At 48.8% G+C, this 11,351-nt stretch overlaps 1 pseudogene; it reads right to left on the bottom strand.

The window, feature by feature from the left end:
• Window positions 1-288: 288 nt before the first annotated feature.
• LOC149367828 (zinc finger SWIM domain-containing protein 3-like) lies at window positions 289-3,102 on the bottom strand (annotated as a pseudogene).
• Between the last annotated feature and the right edge of the window lie 8,249 nt (window positions 3,103-11,351).

The raw sequence follows: 11,351 nt of genomic DNA, 5'->3' as shown, positions 1-11,351 counted from the left end.
ATGAAGCCTCCAAACGCACTTTTCTATTCTTAGCACTCCAGGAGGTGCAGAGTTCACCGTACACATGTTTAAAGGCCACTTTCAAAATGCGCCCTTCGTATTTAGCCAAAACAATTACTACAAAGTTTTAATCACCTAGTGTCCAATAGGCAATGTTTCTACAAAATTTGCATATAAGTGATGTATAGCTATGCTCAGCCACGTATAATGTAACCATATTGCACAGTGTATGTACACCTAGCCCCTTTCCACAAAAGAGCTAGAAAGATTGGAATAGGACGTTTAAGTTCACTCACCCAGGCAAACTTCTTTTTCCAAGGCAATCTGGCGTTTCTGTCCCCAACCAGCCAACCAAGAATTTTCTTTTGTTTCTCAGCTTTACTGAGATCGGAGAAGGCTTTAGGAACTTTCTTCCTTTTAGGCAGTCCAATAACAGTGACTGCACACCCTGCTGGCCGACCGCGAGGTTTAACTTTTTTGGCATTTGGATTGTACTAAGCTCTGCAGCTTTCGCTGCCTCAGTACTATCAGCTGACGTAACTGTAAGCGCGGGGCTTGGAGGCATTACTGCTGCCGCTTTCTCTAATTCATTGAACAGTGGCACATGGCCAGGTACCATTTCCAGCAGTAGCTGACTAGCAGTTTTCACTGGGCTTTGGGCTGATTCATCTTCAACAATGGGACTGACTGTATCAGGGTGCTCTGAGAGGGTTACGGGTGCTTTGTTCTCTTGATGTTCTTCTCGACAGAGAGAGGAGCTAAGAAAACAATCTGATGCTGAGTCGGCTTCAGTGAAGTTGTACTGCTGATGGTAGTTTTGGCCATCAGTCTGCTCCCCTTCCCACTCCTTTATCAATAGCTTTAAAGCTTGTACACGCTTCAAATACCGATCATTGCATTCCTCTGATGCCAGTTCAGCCAAGTACTTGCAGAGTGGAAACACAGCTTTGTACTTTTGCTGCTGTGTCATTGGCCTTGGCTTTTTCGCAACTGGTGTGACAGATATGGTTGGAGTGTTTGGTGCCTCTTTTGTGAACAGTCGTTGTTTGCAGTGGTAATATTTTTTGCTCCATCTTTCACTACATAGGTTTCCTTCATAAAGACTAAGGCCTGCAGCTCTCCTTACTGCAAGGATGTGACGACAGGGCAGCATCATTGAAAGCCTAAATAAGCAAGTGCAGCTGTGCAATGTAGTTACAGTTTCACCAGAGCTTGACTGGCATTGCCACTGATCTTGGCAGTCAGCTTTGATAGTAACATTCTTTGACTGCTCATCTTGCTGCTTAACGAACGGAAAAGCATAAGGCGTCAGAGTGAGCTGATACTGCTGGTGATGCTCCTCCACTTCCAAGCGTGCGGGACGTTTAGAGACCGAATCTGCAGCCATGTGGTCCCTCTCTTGCTGCATTGTGGTTAGAATACTGAAGAGTGCTGGAATAAACTGCTCAAGAGAGCAGTACAGAGGGACAACACTCTTTAGTTTTGCATTAATGCTCTCGAGGCGGTTGTTTGTTGTGTTGTTAAAGCTCCCAGCTAAAAATTGTGGTCCTTTGTGCCATTCATCCTTAATGCTCCGCCAATTTTTGTTATAGTACTCCAGTACAGATGCTGGTGCTGTAGAGTCCAATTGATCTTCAAGTCTCGTAAACTCTTCGTCAGACTTTGCATACACCATCCTCTGAAGAAGTTTGAGGGCATGGTCACGTTGTTCTGCTGACATGGTCATCTTTGCACAGGTGATTTCACGCCTAAATGTCTTTAGCGTGTGAAACACGCAAATTAAAACATGTGCCTGGGGAAAGCTCTTCTTGAGCAAATCTCGCTCTAGAAGATCCTTATCTGCCATGATACATCTTGTCTTTGTCCAAGAGGGATTGAGATCCTTGAACTTGTCAAGGAGCCACTTCAGGCTGCATTTATCTTCCCTCACAAGAATGGCCACACAGACTACTTCTGTAGCACCATTAGAATCTTCATTGTGAATGACGTACACTGGTGTCCTGACATCTAAAAGCTTGTATGTGGCATCAATGCCTAAAAACTCTGGATATGCAGCCATTGTATTCCGCATTGAAGGGGTGGAAATAAGGAGACCTTGGAAGTTATTGTCTTCCACCAGGACATGGCAGTCAGAACCTGCATGCAGTTAAAATAAGGAATGAAACAAATGTGAGAATGAAGATATTCTACAACTTCCCATGTATTCTCCATGCAATTCAACAAACGTATTGGGTTACAACTGATGGTGTGCAATGCACATGGAACATACCATAATCCATTTGAAGGAGGTGCACAGTCTGCTCAAGGTCATTTCTCGTTGCCGGCTTCGAAGAGCTGGCCAGGTTGCTGAGATCCTTCAGCAAGACGACTTTGCCTGTGTCCTGCTGAATTTTCTGCTTGAGAAGCTTCTTATTTGCCTTCAGCTGCATCAGCTGCCGGACCTCACCCTTTACTGCTTCCGGTAGCGCTCGTTGCTTAGGAAGTTGTTCATATATGGCCTAAAGAGTAAAGGTACCATTTTGATTCATTATAATATGAACACTACAGAGCATGAGGAGATTCTTTTCACGGTTTCGAGGTTTCCAATGAATTACAAATTCGCACTGCTGTCCGCAACTTCGCCCCAACGTAATGCAGACAGCATGAAAGCTGCAAAATTTATCAATTTGTTTGGGTGCGTACCTGTGATACGGGATGGTTGTGCTCCGTGTGGCCGGACATAACCTCTAAGTGTTCTCCATCCGCTGACACGCAGCACTTGAAATAGGCCGGGCAACCATCTACAAACGTCCTGTGGTGAAGCAAAAATGAAATAGTTTCATATACATTCAGCTGGTAATGCGGTAGATGGTGAAAGCGGCACTTACTTTGTTTCTCTTTCACCCCTGCTTCGCGTTTTGAAGGTCCGGCCGCCCTTTATGCAGTGGTAGTGAACTTGATAAACAATGTCTGCCCACTGATGTACCACTTGATTCCCTTCCGCTTCGCCGCTTCAACCGTCCGTGACTCCCGCTTGTAATACTGTACGTACCTTTCATCGCTGTACGCTTTCACGGCTTCCTCTAATTCCTCGAACGTCGAAAACTTTTCGCCAACCTTCATGGCGCAACTGGTGCGAGAACGTGGCTGGCGATCTAGCTGGCGTGTCAACATCAGCCACGTGGTTTGCTGAGACTGCTACCATGTGCTACCGCTGCTACTAACCACCAGCACTGACTGCTGAGGTTTGGTGATGATGATAATTTGGTGGGAGCTGCTTTAGCGCTGCCTACAGGCGCAGCGCAGGTTAGCGCTAGCTCTGTGCGCACGCTGATTTTAAGAACTTCATGTTGGATGCGCCTCATTTCTTCCTCATTTCTTCCCCATTTTATTTTATTTATATATTTATAAACAATTTGCTATTGCCCGTTACATTAGGTGGCCACTCAATCTGACAAGGAGCAACGCATCATCGTGATCATCATCATCATAAAGGCGTCCGTCTTAGCGCTTCTATCGTCGACTGAACCAAAATAAAAGCAATAAAATCGTGCAGCAACACTTTATGACGGTATGCACTAGGCGTATATCTGGACAGTACGGATATTAGACAGTTTTAGTTTTACGTACGTAGAACCTTCACGTACGTAAACGTGAGTAGTCTACGTAGCGAACGCTCGGGCCGCTTCGTACAGTTCTAGCTACACGTCCGAGACGCAAACGGTGCGAATCTGCCATAGAACCTAAAAATGCGCCAGCATGTTGTGCCGCGCCATCTAGTACAGATAAACAAAACTAATTTTGTTTCGCACACGTTGCTATGACGACCACAAAAGCTTCTCCGTCAGGCTTAGGAGCTGGTGAAACGGATTTCTAACTGGAAAACAAACGCTCGTTTTCACCAAAAACTTCATGCGAGAGCAAGAATGGACCAACTAAAGACAGATACAGCAGTTTACAGCACGAAACCACGTCGAGGGATTAGCGACGAAGCTTTTATCGTTGTGAAGCGGGCGGGCAGAGCGCCGCCATCTTGGCAACGCCACGTCCGCAAGCAACGTGAAGACCGCAAAGCAAACTGTCTATTGTATGGACGGAACTATAGCTGCAGTAAATATTCCGTCTGGACGGAACTGCAGCAGCACCAAATGTTCCGTCTGGACGGAACGCTAGACACTCCGATATCAATATCGTTTTTATGAGTGTGACAGATGCTGTGGCCAGACCTGCCGCCTTGGCTATTGAGGCTGCTAACTGCTGCTACTATTTCTCCTATCGATACGTCAGGCAATGCTAAAGTATTGTTCACGCGCTTAGGCATCCGAAGGAGTATTTATCAATGTGAATCTATTAAGCGAACGATGACCCTGTAGAGGCAAAACGAGCAATAAATAATTCAGTCATGTCTCTTGTCAGCTGATTCAGGCAAAACATCCACTTGAACGAAGGCCGATTGCGTCATTGACTATGTCGTACATTTTAATCGCATTATCCCGAGTCTGCTCTACAAGTGGCGAGTAATATACTTTTTTCCTGTTCCTCATAAAAGAGAAAAATAGGTTGCGGTAACGCTTAAGCTGCCTTGATCATAGTCCTTTGATCTTGGTTGCTTCCATTTCTGGTGCCATTTGTCCACTTCTATAAATTTTTAAGATATCACTCGTCGGAGAACTATCTACTGTAAAATTTAAAGGAGAGCTTTCCGTAAGCCGGCTTTGTTTCCAGTGCGAATGAAACATGATTTAGCAGGCGAGAGGGTTAGACCCAGAGGCCGGAGGTGAGATGTCAGGACATCCAGCGCGTGCTGGAGGACCGAGTGATAGATATACGCATCTTGGTGGCAGCACCAAAAGGTTATGTCATCGGCGTACGCAAGCACACGGACGGAAGGGACAGTCTCTAGTGCTCGAACAAGAGGGTAAAAGCCACATTGAATAATTTCAGAACGAGAACGGAGCCCTGGGGCACTCTTCCATTGGAAGTAAGTTACCAAAGGGCTTTCCGCGGACATGTACAGTGAAGGTTCGATTTCTTAAAAAGGCGTGAATGAAAAGAAGAAACCGGTGAAGGAGACCAGAATTTCAGGGGAGGCAATTATGGCAGAGTGAAGGATGCTATCATATGCCTTTTTTATGTCTGTGGCAATCACGGTTCGAGCAAGGTGAATGTGCGGAGAGTGGTAAAGCATGTGAGCAGCTAAAGTAGCAAGACCGTCTTCCGTTTCAACTTGTGGGCGGAAGCCGATTTTAGAATCTGCGTAGCAATCATGGGATTCCATGGTTAGACTAGCTTCCTTTTGCATTGTACGCCGTTCACCTGTTGGCGAATCCCATCCCCCATTTTATTTGTATGCAAACCCTATATCAGTACATGCATACGGATAGAAATATAAACGTACTTGGTTGCTAGAGGTAAAGTGCGAAGTTGAAAAACGCTTCCTTTAGCTAGAGATTTATTTCGAGTCTACGTTTCGGACAGAGATGGTGATGATGATGTCCTCAGGCTTAATGGCACATACCCACGGCGGGGGATTGGCCAGTCTGCGTAGCGCATACAGAGCCTGTCCTTTTTCAAGCCTGATGTTTGTGACAAGGCACGACAGCGCAAGCTACACAGGAACAAGAAAGTAGACGAGACGCACACAGCGCTGACTTTCAACTGTGTGTGTCTCATCTTCTTTCTTGTGCCTATGTAGCTTGCACTGTTCTGTGTTGTGATGAGCCAACTAGTCAGCGCTGTATTCTTCAAGTTGAGGTTATGTGGTTCTTCCTTCTATTCTCAAGGCGTTGGAGTCTGCATAGATGTCCGACACAAAAACAACAAGCGAACGGATGCGGTCAAGAAGCAAAGCTATAAAGGAGAAGAGAAATGAGTAAAAAGGGTGATCGCTTTAGACTTTAAATATGATTGATTAAAATTAGGTTTGCTTTGATTTATGGGATTTAACATCCCAAGCGACTCAGGCAATGAGGGACGCCGTAGTGGAGGGCTCTGGGTAATTCGAACCCCCCCCCCCCCCCCCCCCCCCCTGGGGGCCTTTACGTGCAGTCATATCGCATAGTACAGGGGAGAAAACGGATCCAAAACAACGACCTGCGTATTGTGCATACGGTACTCCACCAATTGAGCTATATCGGCGGCGTACCAATCTTATTTCCAGTTTATTCATCGTACTAAACAATTCGAATTTTCCCCCGTCTTGAAAAGACAAACTAAAAAATCACGTGTAATGAAGGGCGTCTTACAAGGCACTGCGTCGCGAACTGCCAGTACAGTCCAGATCGAGTCCAGCAGCAGTGATCAGCCTAGAGGGCGCATGAGCGCCGGAGTGTTCAGCGCTTGTCGTCTTCTTCCTTAAGCGCCAGCCACTAAAGGTTCCAGAGCCGAACGCCTTTGTTACAACTTCCCCAGGCCATAAAGGCGCAATCCTGGCGGCTCAGTTTGATGTGACGACAGTGGGGTTGTATTATGGTTTGAGGTGGTGCGTGAGTACAATTTCACAGCCTTGGCGTCGGTCATCAGTGGGTCACGTAATGGGTGCGATGAGTTAATCGACGAGGGATGTTTGCTAAAGAATGTGGTATTATGGTTTGAGTTAGTAGAACGTTAAGTTGGGCGAGTTGGTATAGGTTCATGGTTGAATGGCCTTTACTCTTGTGTCTAGTCTTTTGTGCGCTGTTTTTCAACCATGTATGGTTTGAGGTGGTCCGTGAGTACAATTTCACAGCCTTGGCGTCGGTCATCAGTGGATGGCGTAAGGGGTGCGATGAGGTAATCGACGAGCGATGTTTGCTAAAGAATGTGTTAGGGGCCATGGTGCTTCCTAAGAAGTTCGGAGGAACGACCGTGACATGAGGAAGGCATCCATAGCCAGACTAGAGAGTCAGGAAGGTAAACGGAAAGACGTGCAGAGTGTCACAGGTGCTTTTCTGCCGCTACTGGGCGCGATTAGTGAAGGACCGGGCAAGCTGGCGGCATTCTTCGGCATAAGTTGCGGCTTGGGAAAGAGGCGTAAATTCAGAAGCATCAGGTTGGTATGGTAGAATGGTGTCCATTGTGCAAGTAGGCTCACGTTCGTACAGGGGAATGTAAGGAGAGAATCCCAGAGTGGCTTGAGCAGCGGAGTTATTAGCATATAGGTGATGAAAGGTAGAACGCGGTCCCAGTTGCAGCGATCGGAAGCAATACACATGGCCAGCACGTCGCCGACGCTGGGGTTAAAACACGCTCAGCCATGCCATTTGTCTGCGAATGGTAGGCGGAGAAGGACTGGAGAATGATGTTGTAGTCCTGTAGGACAGCTTCTACAACTAAATAGAGGAAGGCGGGGCCTGTATCACTCAGCAAATCTTTGGCAGCACCGTGACAAAGAATGATACGATGCAGGATGAAGGAAGCAATGTTGTGGGCTGTACCAGGTTGTAAAGGCCACGTTTCGGTGTAGCATGTAAGATGATCGATGTCAACTATGATCCATCGTTTGCTATTTATGTGCTTGGAAAGGGGCGGTAAATATCAATGCCAACACGCTCGAATGCCTGTGATGGGAACGGCAGCGGCAGCAGACGAGCGGCGGGACGGCGAGGTGTTTTTTTCGGCGTTGGCATTAGGGGCAGGACTGGACGAACTGGCTAACATAACTGTACATCCCTAGCAAGTAGTACCGATGTCGTAGGATGGTTAAGGTCTTCAATAAGCCTGCGTGCGCGCACTGGGGATCATCGTGGTAGTGGGAGCAAATTACGGAGCGCAGGTGGGTCGGAATGACAAGCAGCCACTGGCGAAGATAGAGAAGCTAGTTCCGACGATATAGAAGCTCGCCTCTGATGGGGAAAAGACGGGACTGGCGACGGAGAGCACGTGAAGGAGGTGGCGACGGTTGGCCAGATAATATATCTTAGGTGGAATGATTCATGAGTCTCTTCATTGCTCGGAAGACATATCAGTGGGCTCGAACGGCAAAGAATGCAGGGCGGATGTACAAGGCACTCCTCAGACGGAAGAGGGGAATGTGAGAGGGTAACGTCAAAAGGACGGCCGTACAAGTAGATACAAAGTTTGGCGATTGCCCAAAGGATGGTTAAACACTCCTTCTCGATGACGGAATAGTTCGCTTCAACCTTTGTTGGTGTCCGACAGCGTAAGCGATAACGTGCTGGTCAATGCCAGGCTTGCGCTCACCCAGTACTGCACCGAGGCCGACGCCGCTGGCATCGCGATCAATTTACGTCAGTGAACGGGGGTCGAAATGACGCAGGATGGGAGGAGTCGTCAGGAAGCGACGGAGTGTCGTGAAGACTTAATCATAGGCTGGCGACCAGGCCGAAAGGTCGTGACTGGAGAGGAGCTTATGCTGAATTCCAATGGCAGATCGAGACCGCTCCGTCGGATCGCGTACGGAGCGCATTGGAGCGCGTAGATTTGCCACCTCCCAGTTTGCGATTGGAATGCCAGTGCTCCCTCGGGAGCGCGACGCCAGCGCCGCAGCGGCGAGCCGCGGAAACTAGGCGCGCCGCCGGAGCGGACGCCCTGCTAGCTTCGTGTTCGAGTGCGACAGGAGTTGCGCGAGGCGCGATCTCCGCGTTTACAGACGCCGTCTCGGCGAAACAAAAAGGAGGTAGTACGAAGGCCGTAATGTAAAACCAAAACCAAAGCGTATGTATGTACAGGATGGTCCACTCTCCGTGAACACGCGAGTATGCGGCCGCGGTCTTCGGAGAGCCAGTGAGCCTGTCCCTACCGTTCACGAAAGAAGTGGCGGACGACGCGCAGGCAAGTTGCTCGCTGCTCGATTTTCCAGCCTTGCGACTGCGAGACGCAAGCCGCTGAACCAATCAGCGAGACAGTCGAGCTTTCGGCAACGACGCCGCCCGCGGACACGCCGAGCGACGAACTGCGCTGCCCCCCGGCCAACGTTTCTCCCTGGCTGCCGTAGTCGTCGCTAAGCCTAACTGTTTTTCATCGATGCCGCAGCTGAGGGCGCTTCGGAATTGGCCAGCACTGTAGTAAAGGTGCTACTCGCGTCACCGTTTTACTGTGTTCCTCGTCTCATAATAAAATAAAGACATGATTTCTGCGACGCCTCCAACAGCGGAGCTAGCAGACAGCAGGCCAGCCGCAGTGGGCATCAGGAAGAAATTTGCTTGTATCGCAGTTATCACTTCTACCAGCAACTCGGTATTGGCCAACGATCCTCAAAAGTGATTCATTTTTTACATTCCTCTACTCCAGGGCTTGTTATGAACGCGAACAAAGAATATTAGCGCATTTTTCTGGCGCCGGCGGCAGGCATATACAGGCCGGCAGCTTCACACTCGCTGTCCGTTTCTGACGAATCTTTACTGCTGGACTCTGAGCTTTCAGTGCCCGAGTCGGAACTGTCACTTCCATGAAGCAAAATTAGTGCCGCACGGCTCGAAGCAAGATCATTGCCGTCCACTGTTGACTGGAAAGTGCCCGTCTGTCCCGGCTCGTCCGGCTCACCACGTAGCGACGACAGGAACGAAGCGTCTGCTGCCGGTCGCGACAGGAAGCAGACGCGGCAGAAAAGAAAACGTCACGCGAGGTTCCGGTCAAATCCACCGATTTCGGCAGATCAAGAATCGCTGCTCCACGGAGCGATCCGGGATTTACGCCTGATCCCGATCTGCCATTGGAACATACAACTCGCGCTCCCATTTTACCATTGGAATACGATTGATCCAAACCGAGCAGAAAAACTTGATCCCGATCTGCCATTGGAATTCAACATTAGTCAGGGGATCAGTGATAGTGGGGAAATTGCGGACGAAGCGGCGGAAGGAAGAGCAGAGGCCGATGAAGCTGCGGACTTCTTTCACAGAAGTGGGCTTTGGAAATTCGAACACAGCGCACAGCTTTGTGGTGTCCGGGAGAACGCCATCCTTTGACACGACATGCCCGAGAATGGTGAGCTACCGGCTTCTGAAGCGCCACTTCTCCAAATAAGTTGGAGGCCATCGTCGGCCAGGCATCGGAGAACAGTCTCAAGGAGCTGGAGGTGAGACGAAAAATTCGAGTAAAAGATGACAACGTCGTCAAGGCAACAAAGGCATGCGCGCCATTTGAGCCCTCGGACTGGGTTTTCGATCGTGCACTTTATGTGGCGGGTGCATTACGGAGGCCGAAGGACATGATAGTAAATTCATAGAGCCCGTTGGGTGTGACGAAAGCGGCTTTTGGGCGATAGGCCTCTGCCACTGGCATCTGCCAATAACCGGAGCGAAGTCCAATGAAGAAAAGAACTCAGCGCCCTGCAGGCAGTCGAGGGCGTCCTCAAAAGGAGGGAGGGGGTGGACGTCCTCGCGGGTAATCTTGTTCAGACGGTGGTAGGCTACGCAGAACCGGATGGAAACGTCCTTTTTCTTGATCAGGGCCACCGGAGCTGCCCATCGAAGGCTGAATCACGTGGCGCTTACACAAGTCGCTGACCTGTTCATCAATGATGCGGCGCTCAGCGGCTGACACGCGGTACGGACGTAGGCGCAAAGGGGCATGGGTGCCAGTGCCAATACAGTAAGTAACGGTGGTTGCGCGGCCCAAAGAAGGTTGCTGGTGGTCGAACGAGGCTTCAAAACGTTATAGGATAGCTACAAGTCGGGTTCGTTGTGTAGGCGTTAGAAACGCGTCGACGGATCGGCGCTTTGTTAAGAACTTTGTTAAGAAGTCTACTGCATCTTTTTGAAAAATACCGCAGTGACCTGGGACCCAAACAAATCGCACCTCTTTCACCCACCCAGCAATAAAAGACTTTAGTGAGCGGCTCAAGAGATCGTCCCATTTGGACTCCAGTGCCAACAAAACAGAGAGGCGATCTGAGAGGAGTATTATCTGGGAGACTTTTGGGGGAATGTTTAAGGCAGCCGACCCAAGAGCCATAGGAGGAGGAGGATGTAGAAGAGGAAAGGCAGGGAGGTTAACCGAAAGAATAATCGGTTTGCTACCCTACACGGGGGCAAATGAGTAAGGGGATAAAAAAAAAGAAAGAGAAAGGAAAGTAACAGAAAATTGAGGTCACTCTAAAACGTCACTGAACTCCGATAGAAATATGGGAGTGTAATCCGGGACTCGAACAGAAAAACTCCAAGAGAGAGCCTGTTAAAAAATGCCAACCGCTGCCTGCTAGCCAGCCCCGGAAGCATCTCTAGCAATCACAGTGTGGTGGGGGAGTGTTTAACCCTTATCTTCTTCCTTAAGAAATAGCCGTTGAAGGTTCCGGAGGTGAAGGTTCCATAGCCTTTTATCTACTGTTTCTAATGTTCTTGTGCATTTCTTCTTCCAGTTTTTTGCTTTTGTTTTTGTTCTCTGCAGTCCATTCTTATTTTTGTGTTTGACCGTTAGTATTTTTTCTTGGT

Source organism: Amblyomma mixtum, chromosome 1 (genome assembly GCF_055824585.1).
Source record: "Amblyomma mixtum isolate Tamu chromosome 1, ASM5582458v1, whole genome shotgun sequence".
NCBI classification, from domain to species: Eukaryota; Metazoa; Arthropoda; class Arachnida; order Ixodida; family Ixodidae; genus Amblyomma; species Amblyomma mixtum.
This window is presented reverse-complemented; position numbering and strand designations above follow the sequence as displayed.